The 14,320-nt window shown below is 52.5% G+C and overlaps 1 long non-coding RNA gene and 1 gene segment (V, D, J or C); one reads left to right on the top strand and one right to left on the bottom strand.

The window, feature by feature from the left end:
• LOC128316151 (immunoglobulin heavy constant gamma 4-like) overlaps window positions 1-14,320 on the top strand; it is a 65,056-nt gene that overhangs the window by 28,260 nt on the left and 22,476 nt on the right.
• Window positions 1-14,320, bottom strand: part of LOC128316153 (uncharacterized) — a 30,957-nt gene that overhangs the window by 8,499 nt on the left and 8,138 nt on the right. The window contains exon 2 of the long non-coding RNA XR_008299763.1: window positions 7,071-7,202. This is a non-coding gene — a long non-coding RNA (uncharacterized LOC128316153). The remainder of the gene's footprint in view (window positions 1-7,070; window positions 7,203-14,320) is intronic.

Genomic DNA, 14,320 nt, shown 5'->3' with positions numbered 1-14,320 from the left:
GCTTCAGCCACAATCAAGGTAAGAAGCAGCAGAGCTAGACCCACAGGAGATCCAGATTCTGTCATCAACAGCAGTTCCGATCACGTCCAGCCACATCACAGCATCTCCTGGGCCAAGCCCGGCACGAAGCCCACCGGCCTGGCCCGCCTCACTGGACTGAAGGGTGCAAACGAACATGTCGCCCACCCCCCCTCCTGTCCTCCGAGCAGCCTTCGATGCCCTGGGGCTCGGTCTGGTGCTCTGGTGGGGGGTCAGACACACGGCCTTTACCTGGACAGGGCACTGTCCGTGCAGGACTGTGTAACTTTTGACTGTCCAGCTGACCCCCCAGCCGTTCACCACTACACTTCACGTGTCTGGAACAGGTTCTCTCAAATTATCCGGAGCAAGGACAGCTGCCTTTGTTAATATTTCCTGTTCTCGTGGACCAACACCTTCGTAGAATGCAACAGGGTTTAATTACTAGAAAGTTGAAACCAACAAAGATTGCCACGTTTTCATTATTAGAATAAACAGACCGCTATGAAGTTTGCAAGCACACACGACTGACTTCCACGCTCACGCCCCGTGACACAGGAACTGGGCCCTGAACCAGGACCCCCGCAACCCCTCCCATCCTGGCCCCCGCCCGAGTGTCCAGGGGAGCGGCTGCTCAGAGATGCAGATCCCGCCACGCCCGCCCTGCCCCCACTCGCCCAAGCTCTCCGCGGCAGCCACCCGGGGCCCCTCCGCCCTCCCGGCTCTCTCCCAGAACAGCTTCGTGCGTGCCGCTCCCACCTCTCGTTGCCTGGCTGGGTCCCCTGTGCGACTACCCCTACCGGGTGACAACCACCTCCCGCTCGCGCCCGGGACTTGTGCGCCACAGTGCTCGGTTCCGGCCCGTCTGCTGCACGGGGTGGGGGGCCCCGTCTGGCTCTGTGGGCACCGGGGGACCCAGCCGGGAGAAGCCTCACAGACTCCGGGTCGGGAGAAGCATGCCCGGAGCAGTCCCCTGTCACTCAGCAACCCGTCGTGTGCGGGTTCCGAACCGAACCTCCTCACTAGCGCCCTTGCTCCCCAGGTCTGGACATGGCCCCCCCAGCCCCCCAGAGCCATGACGAGAGTGGCGGCGGCTCCACGGACCTGGAAGACACCGGCAGACTGTGGCCCACGTTCGCGGCCCTCTTCCTTCTCACTCTGCTCTACAGCGGCTTCGTCACCTTCATCAAAGTAAGGCAGCCAGCACACCTGTGTGCAGGGCTGGGGGGAGGCGATGCCCTGCCCGGGGGTGGGGGGGGCACACTGGAGCCAGCCCAGGGAGCCTGGTGGGAGCGGAAGGGATGTGCAGCTGCCATGGGCCGTGGACATGGGCCCGGGGCCTGTCAGGCATCAGAGGCTCCTCCCCTCTGCCACAGCACTCTGGCCAGGAAGCGCGCACGTTGCACCTGCTCACAAGTACACGGGGGTCTGGGCCCTGTCGTCTGGGGACCTGGCTCCTCACATCCCCCCTCTGCACCCTCCGGCCACCGGCCCCCTTCCTAACCCCTGGGCTCTTGCTGCAGGTGAAGTAGCCCCAGGAGAGCGGATGTCCTGCACCCGCAGAGAAGGGAGGCTGGGACTCTGGCCTGTGCGTGGCGCCCCGGCCCCACTTCGCCTGCCCCATGCTCGTCTCTGTCCACCTGTGCCCAGGGCTCGGCCGCCAAACCCAGCCCACGCTTCCTGAACCCGCGGCCCTGACTGTGGGCCCTTGCCTTCCCACCTGCCAGCCGGCCCCATAAACAACCTTGCTCACATACCCTGCCTCTTGTCTCCCTGCCTCCGTCGGCTCAGAGGATCCGGGGCTGAGAGAGAGTCCCAGCCGGGATTGGGGTGCGGCTGTGGCAGGCGGGCCATGGGGGGCTGCCCCGTGGGGAAGCCGGCGGGGAGGAGAGGTGCCGCTCTGCACACTCACAGATACACCCACCACACGCACACGCACACATGTGCACAAGCACAGTTCACACAGAAGCGCGCGTGCACAGACACAGGCAATGCTCGCGCACACTGCAGCCTACAGACACAGCACACGCACACACACGTGCAAGCGCCAGGCTTGTGCTTGCACGCACATAGTACACGCACTGGTCTGCAGACCGTGTGTGCTCACGTATGCGCACAGACACATGCCCACACGCCACACGGCTCCCATGCACCTAGCTGGGGGCAGTGGGTGCTGCCCACACGTGGAGCTCATTCTGTGTGTGCCTGGCCCCACGGCCTCCTGGGTCTGTTCCCTCCGGTGCAGCAGGCGGGGGCAGTGCGCGCAGTCGTGCCTGAAGGGGCGCATGGGTGACCCTGGTGCTGCCCAGCGCACAGTCACCGTTGGAAGCCTGCTGTCGCCCAGGGTCCCCAGCTGCAGAAGAGGAAGTGGTCACGGGGGCAGGCGAGCACAGTGGACGCCACCCGCTGGCCAGGGGCAAGAGTGAGGGCAGCCACCGTCAAGCCCAGCAGGTCCACGGCCCCCCCGCCCCCAATGCCACAACGCCGGTGTCCCCCTGTCACTGCTCGTCCCTCTCACCACCTCCGTCCTCACCCACCCTCATCCGTCCACGGCTTCAGCTCATGCTCATCCCTGCACGTGGCCAGTGGAGGCTGACCCACACCTGACACCTGACATGCCACGACCGGACGCGGGGCTGTGGTCAGACGACCCCCATGGCCTCTGCATGTGACCTCTGGGGCAAAGGCACTTTGCAGAGGCATCAAGGTCAGCGTACAAGAAGAGAGGTGGTCTCGGCTGGTGGGGGTCACTGTTGTCACAGAGCCACAGGAGAAGGCAGCGTGACACCAGAGCAAGGTGCCCGCGGTGGCCACAAGCCCAGGTGCTGCTCCTGGAGCAGGGAAACCAGGGACAGGCTGTGTCCCAGAGCCTGCCCACGCCCGCCTGTGGCCCAGGGGCTGGGGGCAGACTTCTTGGCTCCAGACCCTGAGGAGACAAAGGTCTGTGGGATTTGCTGTGGCAGCCACAGGAAACTCACACCCTGGGTCCCCGTGTCACCGCTGCCGGCCAAGGGGGCCCCATCTAGGGTCTCAGGCCAAACTCTGAGAACAGATCCCATTCTCTCTCTGGGCCCACCCGCTGCCCCAGCCTTGTGGCACCCACTCAGGAGGCTGCCCACGGTTGTGCCCCGGAGGGCTCACCCTGCCCACCCTGCCCTCGGCGACGTATCAGTGGCAAGGGCAGCCCTGTGTCCAGAGTTCACAGGAGGCCTCAGTGCCCCCACAGCTCGTCCACACACGGGTCCTGTAGTGGCCATGCCCTTGCCCTGTGCCGCTCCCCCACTGTGTTTTCTTCTCTGCCCCTCTGGCACACTCTGGGGCTCCCTTTCTCATTATATTGGTTGGTTATTTCTTTCCCGTCACCCAGAAAGTTAATGCCAAGAGCACAGTGTTTTCTGTGGCTCCCTGATGATGCCCAACACAGAAAGAAGAGCCCAGCACATGGTAGGTGCTCAGAAACACTTGCTCAGTGAACGCACATCCCCCGCAACATGGACCCTAAGTCACAAGAGCACTTTGTCCCCCGGATGTGTCCTCCTGCACACGGCACACATTTACAATACACTGCGGTCCCTGTATTCCCAGTTACCTCCTTCGGAAGTCTACCCTCCCCCAGGCTGCCACCTCAGTAAATGACCGCCTGCCGAGTGGCCCCCGAAAGACACCCCGAAGTCATCGCGACCTGCCTCCCACACACTCCAAGCCACGTCACACCCACCCAGAGCTCCCTGTTGTACAGCCCGCCTCCAGGCCTGCCCCCTCCCCAGCCCACAGCCGGTCTGGTCCCCTAAAGACCTGTGAGCCCGTAGCCCCGGCTCAAAGCCGCTGACGGGCTCCCTTTACATCAGGAACAAGGCTCTTTCTGCCTAACCCAGCTGGCCTGGCCAGGCCTCCCCAGCGCCAGCCACCTCGAGGCCATCCGGGCCTGCTCCTCTGACTTCACGGCCCAAAACCATCCGCCTGCCCCAGGGTCTGTCCTCCTCCCAGTCGGCCTCCAAGCCCCATGGAAGCAAGGACAGCACACGCCCAGCATGCACAGTAGCTGAAGGAATGAATGAGTGAGCACACAAACGAATGAATGGTCCGGCAGGACTCAAAGGAGGGTGTGCACTTGGGCCTCCAGGCCTCAACCTCCTCCTCCCGCCCAGCCTCACCCAGAGATGCCACAGGGCGGCCACAGCTGTCTCCCAGCTGTTCCCAAGGAAGCTGCCCCTGGCTCTGGGCTCTGCCCTTGGACCGACACCCCACAGCCCCATCCGCAGGCCCCGGGAGAATGGAAGAGGGCAGGGCACCAAGCCCCTGAGCATGCTGGGTGTCTGTTTGGGCCCAGCAGGTCCACATTTGAGCTTCTCTCTGTCTAGGAAGCAAACTTACAACATGCCCTAGAGTACACGACAGAGCACATCCGTCTAGTGCCAGAGCTCCATCTGGGGAAAGCATACGTGAGCCCAGCCCCTCCTGGCCAGCCGGGTTCGCTTCTTCAGCAGAAGAATCCCGTGGGCTGCCCTCCACCATGACTTCTCCTTTCGTCTTACATAAGCACCAACCGACCTTGGCCAAACTGTCTATCTGCCAGAGGCATGTGACAGCCCCCATGGGGCCCTGGCTTGGCTGTTTCCCTCCACACAACGCGTTTGTGACTTTCCCCAGCTCTGCGGCCACAGGCCCGAACTCAGCGCTGTGACATGTGGTCCGAGGGGAGGGCCGTGTCCTGCACGCTCCACAGCTCAGCCGGGCCACCGCAGCCTCACCTGCCGGGACGCCGCCTGCTCTGGGCAGAAACACCTGTTTCCAGCTGTGCTGATAAACAGGACATGTGTGTCCTCCCACACCTAAATCACAGCTTGACAAACCTGATCCCACAGCATGGAACCCGCTGCCCAGCCGTCTGCCCCATGCAGGCCCCACGTCTGACCGGACCCCATGTCTTGGTGTTTGAGGGGAAGGGTTGAGCCAGCCCTGCCCCCCAGGGCTTGTGGATTGAGACCTCCCAGCACCTGGGCCGAAACCAGATGCCTGTGCTGTCCAGCCAAGGCCCTGATGTCCATTCCCGGCCCACGGCCAAACCCATGTTCGCTGAGGTTATTCCGGAAGACAAGTGGCCGGAACAAGACTGCTTTGGTGCCAGGAGATGGGGCCCTGCCCCCAGTGGCAGCATCAGTGCTACTGAGGGACACAAGTCCACAGTAAGACCGGAGGAAGTTACGGGGAAGCATTTACATTCTCTTGAGGTAAATAAGGACTTTCTCAGAATGACAGCAAGGCCAGGAACTTTAAAAAATGAGACTCACAGCTCTGCCTGCAGAGCAAAGACCAAATACCTATAAGGACAGAGTCCCCATAAACAAAGTAAAAAGCTCCCGAAACAGAGGCCAAAGCGTCTAACGTCAAAAAGAGTCTGTGTTGGTCAGAGTTCTTCAGAGAATAAACAATGATGGATGATAGGCAGATGATAGAGAGATGACTGGCAGATGACTGAATGATAGGTGTGTGTGAAAGATGATCTTATTTTTAAAGTATGTATACATATAAAGGGGGGCACTTTCAGGTTCGGACACATGATTGTGTAGGCTTGGTGAGCCCAAATCTATAAAACGGGCCAGCATCCTGGGGACCCAGAGTGGGCAAGTTCAGAAGGCCGTCTGGAGGTAGAACCCCTCTTCCTCATGGGACCTCAGCCACTTTTCTCTCAAGGCTTTCAACTGATTTGACAAGGCCCACCGTCACGTGGAGGCAATCTGCTCTACTCAGTGGCCACTGATCTAAATGTTAATCACATTTCTAAAATACCTTCTCTCCCTGGACTAGTGTTTGACCAAGTATCTGAGTACATGGCCTAGCCACCATCACAGAGTCCAAGTAAATGAACAATGGAGAAATGCAGTGAGCGGGAGGAATTTGACCTGCATGGAAACGTTTTCAGTGGAAGGTGGGGAGGGAGAGATCATTTCCAGTAGGTTGTAAACACAAATAACCAAGGAAACACACAACGAACCAAAGAAAAGCCACGTCAAACAAATGACCGCTTATCCAGACAGCGGCTACTCATCAACGGCCCGCTGTGTGCCAGGCAGGTGTTACCATGGAAGGACTCGGACCCCTGCACCGTGGCACCATCGTCCTGATGAGGGATGAACAGCACAGTTAAAAACAAGGAAATGTCACGTGAAAGACAAGGAGACCAGACACAAACATCCACGGCAGGTGCTATTTGACACATCCTAGAGGGTGTGACTGACCTGCAGGGTCAGCATGGGGGCAAGGGGCACACTGCAGGCAGAAGGTGCAGCAGATGAAAGGGTCCTGGGGCAGAAATGAGCCTTGGACTTCACTCTGAGGTGATGGAAAGCCCACTGTGCAGAAGTCTCATGGGGAGACGGAGGCAGCAGGGCGGGGGCAGTGGCAGCAGAAAGCAGGGTTCAGAGCACACACATCCTGGGCCACAAGACCTGATGGGTTTGCAGAATTGCACCCACAGGGCCTCCCAACTCACAGCACACATGGAATTGCCACTTACCGAGATCGGGGTCAAGAGCTCCCTTTGCAAGATGGCGACTTGGAGCTGCCCATTAGACATCCAACAAGGGGTGCTGGGCTGCCTTGTTCGCAAAGAGGCCCGAGATGGGGACTGGAATGTGGAGCCACCGGTACATGGGCGGCATTTATCCTCACGGGACTGGTGGGGATTAGCAGGGACGGAGTGTGCACAGAAGAGAAGTCCCAGCCAGGAGGCAGGGAGTGCCAGAGGCCAGGAGCAGGGCACTCAGCGGCCGAGGCTGAGTCTCGGCCAGGAGGTCAGAGAGGCACTGGGCAGAGAGGGAGGTGCTGCGGCTGCGTCCAGCGTCTGGCCCAGCAGAGGCCATGCTGCCTTCCCAAGCGCAGGCTCAGAGCAGGGTGGGTCAGGGCCCGGCCCGAGTGGGCTCGAGAGGTCAGCACAGCCCTACAGGCAGGCGCAGCAGGGCCGCAAGCACAGTCGCAGGCTTCGCAGCATTCCCACCCAGAACTCAGGGAGAATTATTCCTTAAACACACAGCGAACTGGTAGGGACTCACCGTCTGCTGAGCCTTGGGTCGCAACTCAGTACATTTCAAAATACTCAGGTCCCACACAGCAAGCTCCCTGACGACAGGCTAGTGACGCACACGTCTCGAGTCACGTCAGCAGAGGAACTGTAGCCTGCGTGTCTGGAGGGGAGAAAACACGGAGTTAACCAAGAGTCCAAATTTAAAAGTTGGAAGAAGAGCAACCAAAACCAAAGAAACACAAACACGAAAGGAGAAAATAATTATACGAGACTCCCGACCACGGAGGGGGGGTGACGGCCACCCACGGCTGCAGGGGACACTCCTGTCATCTTCACGGGGCCATGATGAGGCCATTGGCCGATGGCGCAGCGGGGACACACAAGCAGACAGAGTTGCCTGCAGCGCACTGAGAGACACAGCCACCACGCCAGAGACACCGTTCCCCAAAAATACACACGTGGCTTCTTTCCTCTTCTGGCTTTAGTTTGGGGGTGGCTGTAAATGGGGCACCTAACGCCATGCCCTCTAGGCCGTGGAAGCTGGACGTCTGAGGTCAAGGTGTGGCAGGCCCCACAGCGCTTCTAGGGAAGGATCCCACCTCTTCCAGCTTCGCGTGGCTGCCAGAGACACAGCATCCCGTGGCCTTAGAGCATCGGGCCAATCTCTGCTCCATCATCACATGGCATTTGCCTGTGTCCCTGTGTCTCTGTGTCTAAATGTCCCTCTTCTTACAAGGACAGGAGTCATACTGGATTTAGGGCCAACCATTCAAATATGGCCGCATCGTAACTGATCACGTCTGCAAGGAGCCCAGTTCCAGATGTGGTCACATTCGTGGGCTCTGGGAGGACATGAATCTGGAGGGAGGCACTATTCCACCCAGTATCCTTTCCTGAGGATTTTGCCCCTGAAGCTGTCAGGTGGGCAGGTCAAGGTGGATATTTGCATGGTGAGGGAGGAGACACGCAGAGGCCCAGGGCAGAGCCCGAGCTCAGAGCCCCATACAGGGTGGGGTGGCCCAACCGGGAAAAGAGGTCTGAAGCCAGGTCTAGAGGTCCCACTGGGGTGCCCTGGGCCTCTGGGTCTGAGATGAGAGAGGAGGGTGCCCATGTGAGCAAAGAATGGGGCAGAGAAGAGAGGCTGGTGTGCCCAGCAGTTGATCAAGTAAGTAACACGCCGAGAAAACGAAAGAAAGGCAGGATCCACAGTGACCAGGAGCCAAAGAACTAGACGGGTCTGAATTCACGGTTTCCAGCAGCATATAATGGACCAAATAATGGTCAGAAGCTTTCCAAATTTGATGAGACCCATGAACCTGCACACCCAGGAACTGCAATAGGGATAAACTCAAATATACATGGGCTAAATGCTCTACTCAAATGTCAAAGGTTTCGGGGGACTATGTCTATACATAATGTGTTTTTTATGCTTTATGTTTTAATATAAAATATTGGGCTGGTTAAGCTAACTTGGTGAAGTTTACAAAAGACATTCTGTGCAAATATTAGCCCAAGGAAAGCTTCAATGGCCATATTAATCCCAAATAAAACAGACTTGAAGGCAAAAGGCATTACTGGAGATAAAAGGGCTGACACAGCTCTAAATGTACACACGCCTGGGCCACAGCTTTCAAAATATAAAGCAAGGTGGGAATGCAAACTGTGCAGCCACTCTGGAGAACAGTATGGAGGTTCCTCAAAAAGTTAAAAATAGAACTACCCTACGACCCAGCAATTGCACTACTAGGTATCTATCTGAGGGATAGAGGTATGCTGTTTCAAAGGGGCACATGCATCCCAACGTTTACAGCAGTGCTATTGACAATAGTCAAAGTATGGAAAGAGCCCAAATGTCCATCGTCCATCGATGGATAAATGAATAAAGAAGATGTGGTATGTATGTGTGTATGTATATATATATATATATATATATATATATATATATATATATATATAATGGAGTATTACTCAGCAATCAAGAAGAATGAAATCTTCATTTGCAACTCCGTGGATGGAACTGGAGGGTATTATGCTAAGTGAAATTAGTCAAAGAAAGACAAAAATTGTATGACTTCACTCATATGAGGACTTTAAGAGACAAAACAGATGAACATAAAGGAAGGGAAACAAAAGTAATATAAAAACATGGAGGGAGACAAAATATAAGAGATTCTTAAATACAGAAAACAGAGGGTTGCTGGGGGGTTGTGAGAGGGGCATGGGTAAATGGACAAGGGGCATTGAGGAGGACACTTGTTGGGATGAGTACTGGATGTTATATGTAGGGAATGAATCACTGGAATCTACTCCTGAAATCATGATTACACTATATGCCAACTAACGTGGACGTAAATAGATAGATAGATAGATAGATAGATAGATAGATAATTTTTAAAAAATAAATAAATAAAAAGATAAAGCAAACAATGAGCAGACCTGTGGGAAGAATTACACAGATTCCCAGTCATCATGGGAGATGGTAACATCTACCCCCCAGCAATGTGCATGGCCAGCAGACGCATATTAATAAAGATGTACCTACCGTTAACGCTTTAATCAACCAGCCGAACTGCTGGGCACATGCAGGTCTTGACAAGCCACATTCCGGATTCCAAACCTGCAGAACATTCACACACTGTTCTGTCCTGTGGCCATAAAAAAGATCCAATGCGTTCCCAAAGACCAAGTGCACTCTGTTGGTGTGTGACGATGGCACGATTATGCCTTCATGGGTTGTCGTCTCCTTTTTGTGTTTCCCTCAGGCTTAGCCAGCACATCCTCAGGATGGGCTCTGGACCTGGTGGGGAGGCCTGCACCTCCTTTTCTGCATGATCCCAGACCCCAATCCAGCTGCGTTCATCCCAGGTCTTGGGGTCCCATTCTTCACTGTGAGGCCCTTCCCTTCATGGGAAGACCCTCTGGGCTTTTCAACCTGCTTTGTAATCCTACCCGGGTCCTGGGCCCAATTTTCAGTCCTATTTGTCCTCTGGCTGCAGGATATGGGGCCTCTTGAAACGCTGTCATTGGAAATAGAAAGGGAAGGAAAACTTCCAGACTCATTCTATGAAGCCAGTATTACTTTGATTCCTAAACCAGACAGAGACCCAGTAAAAAAAGAGAACTACAGGCCAGTATCCCTGATGAATATGGATGCAAAAATTCTCAATAAGATACTAGCAAATCGAATTCAACAGCATATAAAAAGAATTATTCACCATAATCAAGTGGGATTCATTCCTGGGATGCGGGGCTGGTTCAACATTCGCAAATCAATCAACGTGATACATCACATTAACCAAAAAAAAGAGAAGAACCATATGATCCTGTCAATCGATGCAGAAAAGGCCTTTGACAAAATCCAGCACCCTTTCTTAATAAAAACCCTTGAGAAAGTCGGGATAGAAGGAACATACTTAAAGATCATAAAAGCCATTTATGAAAAGCCCACAGCTAACATCATCCTCAACGGGGAAAAACTGAGAGCTTTTTCCCTGAGATCAGGAACACGACAGGGATGCCCACTCTCACCGCTGTTGTTTAACATAGTGCTGGAAGTTCTAGCATCAGCAATCAGACAACAAAAGGAAATCAAAGGCATCAAAATTGGCAAAGATGAAGTCAAGCTTTCGCTTTTTGCAGATGACATGACATTATACATGGAAAATCCGATAGACTCCACCAAAAGTCTGCTAGAACTGATACATGAATTCAGCAAAGTTGCAGGATACAAAATCAATGTACAGAAATCAGTTGCATTCTTATACACTAACAATGAAGCAACAGAAAGACAAATAAAGAAACTGATCCCATTCACAATTGCACCAAGAAGCATAAAATACCTAGGAATAAATCTAACCAAAGATGTAAAAGATCTGTATGCTGAAAACTATAGAAAGCTTATGAAGGTAATTGAAGAAGATATAAAGAAATGGAAAGACATTCCCTGCTCATGGATTGGAATAATAAATATTGTCAAAATGTCAATACTACCCAAAGCTATCTACACATTCAATGCAATCCCAATCAAAATTGCACCAGCATTCCTCTCGAAGCTAGAACAAGCAATCCTAAAATTCATATGGAACCACAAAAGGCCCCGAATAGCCAAAGTAATTTTGAAGAAGACCAAAGCAGGAGGCATCACAATCCCAGACTTTAGCCTCTACTACAAAGCTGGAATCATCAAGACAGCATGGGTATTGGCACAAAAACAGACACATAGACCAATGGAATAGAATAGAAACCCCAGAACTAGACCCACAAACGTATGGCCAACTCATCTTTGACAAAGCAGGAAAGAACATCCAATGGAAAAAAGACAGTCTCTTTAACAAATGGTGCTGGGAGAACTGGACAGCAACATGCAGAAGGTTGAAACTAGACCACTTTCTCACACCATTCACAAAAATAAACTCAAAATGGATAAAGGACCTGAATGTGAGACAGCAAACCATCAAAACCTTAGAGGAGAAAGCAGGAAAAGACCTCTCTGACCTCAGCTGTAGCAATCTCTTACTCGACACATCCCCAAAGGCAAGGGAATTAAAAGCAAAAGTGAATTACTGGGACCTTATGAAGATAAAAAGCTTCTGCACAGCAAAGGAAACAACCAACAAAACTAAAAGGCAACCAACGAATGGGAAAAGATATTTGCAAATGACATATCGGACAAAGGGCTAGTATCCAAAATCTATAAAGAGCTCACCAAACTCCACACCCGAAAAACAAATAACCCAGTGAAGAAATGGGCAGAAAACATGAAAAGACACTTCCCTAAAGAAGACATCCGGATGGCCAATAGGCACATGAAAAGATGTTCAACGTCGCTCTGTATCAGGGAAATACAAATCAAAACCACACTCAGATATCACCTCACGCCAGTCAGAGTGGCCAAAATGAACAAATCAGGAAACTACAGATGCTGGAGAGGATGTGGAGAAACGGGAACCCTCTTGCACTGTTGGTGGGAATGCAAATTGGTGCAGCTGCTCTGGAAAGCAGTGTGGAGGTTCCTCAGAAAATTAAAAATAGACCTACCCTATGACCCAGCAATAACACTGCTAGGAATTTATCCCAGGGATACAGGAGTACTGATGCATAGGGGTACTTGTACCCCAATGTTTATAGCAGCACTCTCAACAATAGCTAAATTATGGAAAGAGCCCAAGTGTCCATCCACTGATGAACGGAGAAAGAAATTGTGGTTTATATACACAATGGAATACTACGTGGCAATGAGAAAGAATGAAATATGGCCTTTTGTAGCAACGTGGATGGAACTGGAGAGTGTGATGCTAAGTGAAATAAGCCATACAGAGAAAGACAGATACCATATGGTTTCACTCTTATGTTGATCCTAATAAACTTAACAGAAACCCATGGGGGAAGGGAAGGAAAAGAAAAAAAGAGGTTAGAGTGGGAGAGAGCCAAAACATAAGAGACTGTTAAAAACTGAGAACAAACTGAAGGTTGATGGGGGCTGGGAGGGAAGGGAGGGTGGGTGATGAGTATTGAGGAGGGCACCTTTTGGGATGAGCACTGGGTGTTGTATGGAAACCAATTTGACAATAAATTTCATTAAAAAAATTAAAAATAAATAAATAAAAGAAACGCTGTCATTGGAGATTTCTGATGCTCTCACTGTTCCCTGAGTTGACAGGAAAGAGGACTGACTCGCTGAGACATTTTCTTCCTTCGGTGCTTCAGTTCACTTAACACCAGCCAAGCTGCCCCACTCACAGTTACCAGTACGTCCACCAGCCTTACGATTCCACTGCCCATGGCTCTCAAAGGCTAGAGGCACTGCACAAGGTGCACCTCCTTCCTTCCCATGTCCCATTACGAGCGTTCACGGAGGGCTTCTTTACAAAGGGACTTAGAGATGGGATGTGACAGAACCAGGGTGGGCCGTGCAGTGAGCCAGGTCAGGTAACAGTACAGCTGTTTCCACCCCTAGGCCCAAATGCCAACTTGTTTTAGAAAAGACATAAACTATAAAAGACACTACTGATAAATTTATATTAAAATTAAAATGTGAGGTCCATCACAAGGTACCCTTTTTTGTATTTTCTTTTTTTTATTTAAACCTTAATTAGTTAACATACAGGTCAATGTTGGCTTCAGGAGTAGAATTCGGTGATTCATTACTTACAACACCCAGTGCTCATCCCAACAAGTGTCCGTCTTAGGGTGATGGGTGCTAAAAACAACACCTTTAACAAAAATGAAAGACCAGTTACCATCTGGGAAGATATGTTTGCAACACCTACAGCTGATAAGGGAATTCTGCCAGTAACGTGCAAATAGCTTCTGAAAAGCAAGAAAAAAGGCAATCCAACACAAAACAAGGCCAAGAGACGTAAATAGATATTTCAGAGAAGAGAAATACAAAAAGCAAATAATCACATAAAAAGGTGTCAGCTTCACCAATAATCCGAAAAAACTCAACCCAAGAGCAGAATGAGATATCATCTTAGCAAAATGACATCAGCAGACATTAAGACGTCTGAGCACACCAAGTGCCGGGATGTGGGTCTACAGCACTTTTCATGCATGTGACGCTACTGGAAAGTCAAACTGAAAAAGCCACTTTGGGAAAGAGTTGATCGTTGCCTCCAGCTGCCCAGAGTTCTGTGCTCCTTCACCAGGCAGTTTTGCCCCCAGGTACGTGCTGGAGAGGCGTCCGCTATACGGATACACCAGAAAATACCTCTAATGAACCAGGTGGGTCAGCGAGGGGTGCCATCAGCAGTGCAAGGTGTGTGATAGGGCATAAAGGACTCTGCACAAGTGTGGGAGATGCTATGAAAGTGCAGATGTGAAGGGTTCACTGTGCAGGCAGACAAAACTCCCCGACCAGAGACCGTGATGGGGAGCCTCTGGTGAGGGTTGTGGAAGGCTCCTGCCTCTACATCTGTGGACGGTTTAAGGCTCCGTCATTCATCAGGGCAGGGAGTCGGAAAGAAGAGCTGGATAAAGAGCAGGGAGAGGAGAGGAGAGGAGAAGACAGCAGAGGAGGGAGCACCAGAAACCCGTCTCCCCACCCGGACAACGGTCACACTCACAGAATCTGTCTTGATGCACCCACTTGGAACTCTGGAGTCTGCTAAAGGCTCGCAACTTCTGAGAGAAGTCTTGGGTGGTAAATGTGCTTAACTCTGGCCAATTTTAGCTCTTAACAAAGTAGCAGCTACCCAGCCCCTAGCCCCAGCCCCAGGGCAGGCAGCTGTGCACACATTCCTGGAGTAGCCTGCACGTGGCTTGTGGGAGCCAGGGTGG

The sequence above is a fragment of the Acinonyx jubatus genome, chromosome B3 (genome assembly GCF_027475565.1).
Source record: "Acinonyx jubatus isolate Ajub_Pintada_27869175 chromosome B3, VMU_Ajub_asm_v1.0, whole genome shotgun sequence".
Taxonomy (NCBI): Eukaryota; Metazoa; Chordata; class Mammalia; order Carnivora; family Felidae; genus Acinonyx; species Acinonyx jubatus.
Note: the sequence above shows the minus strand (reverse complement) of the source record. Positions and strands in the feature narration are given on the sequence as shown.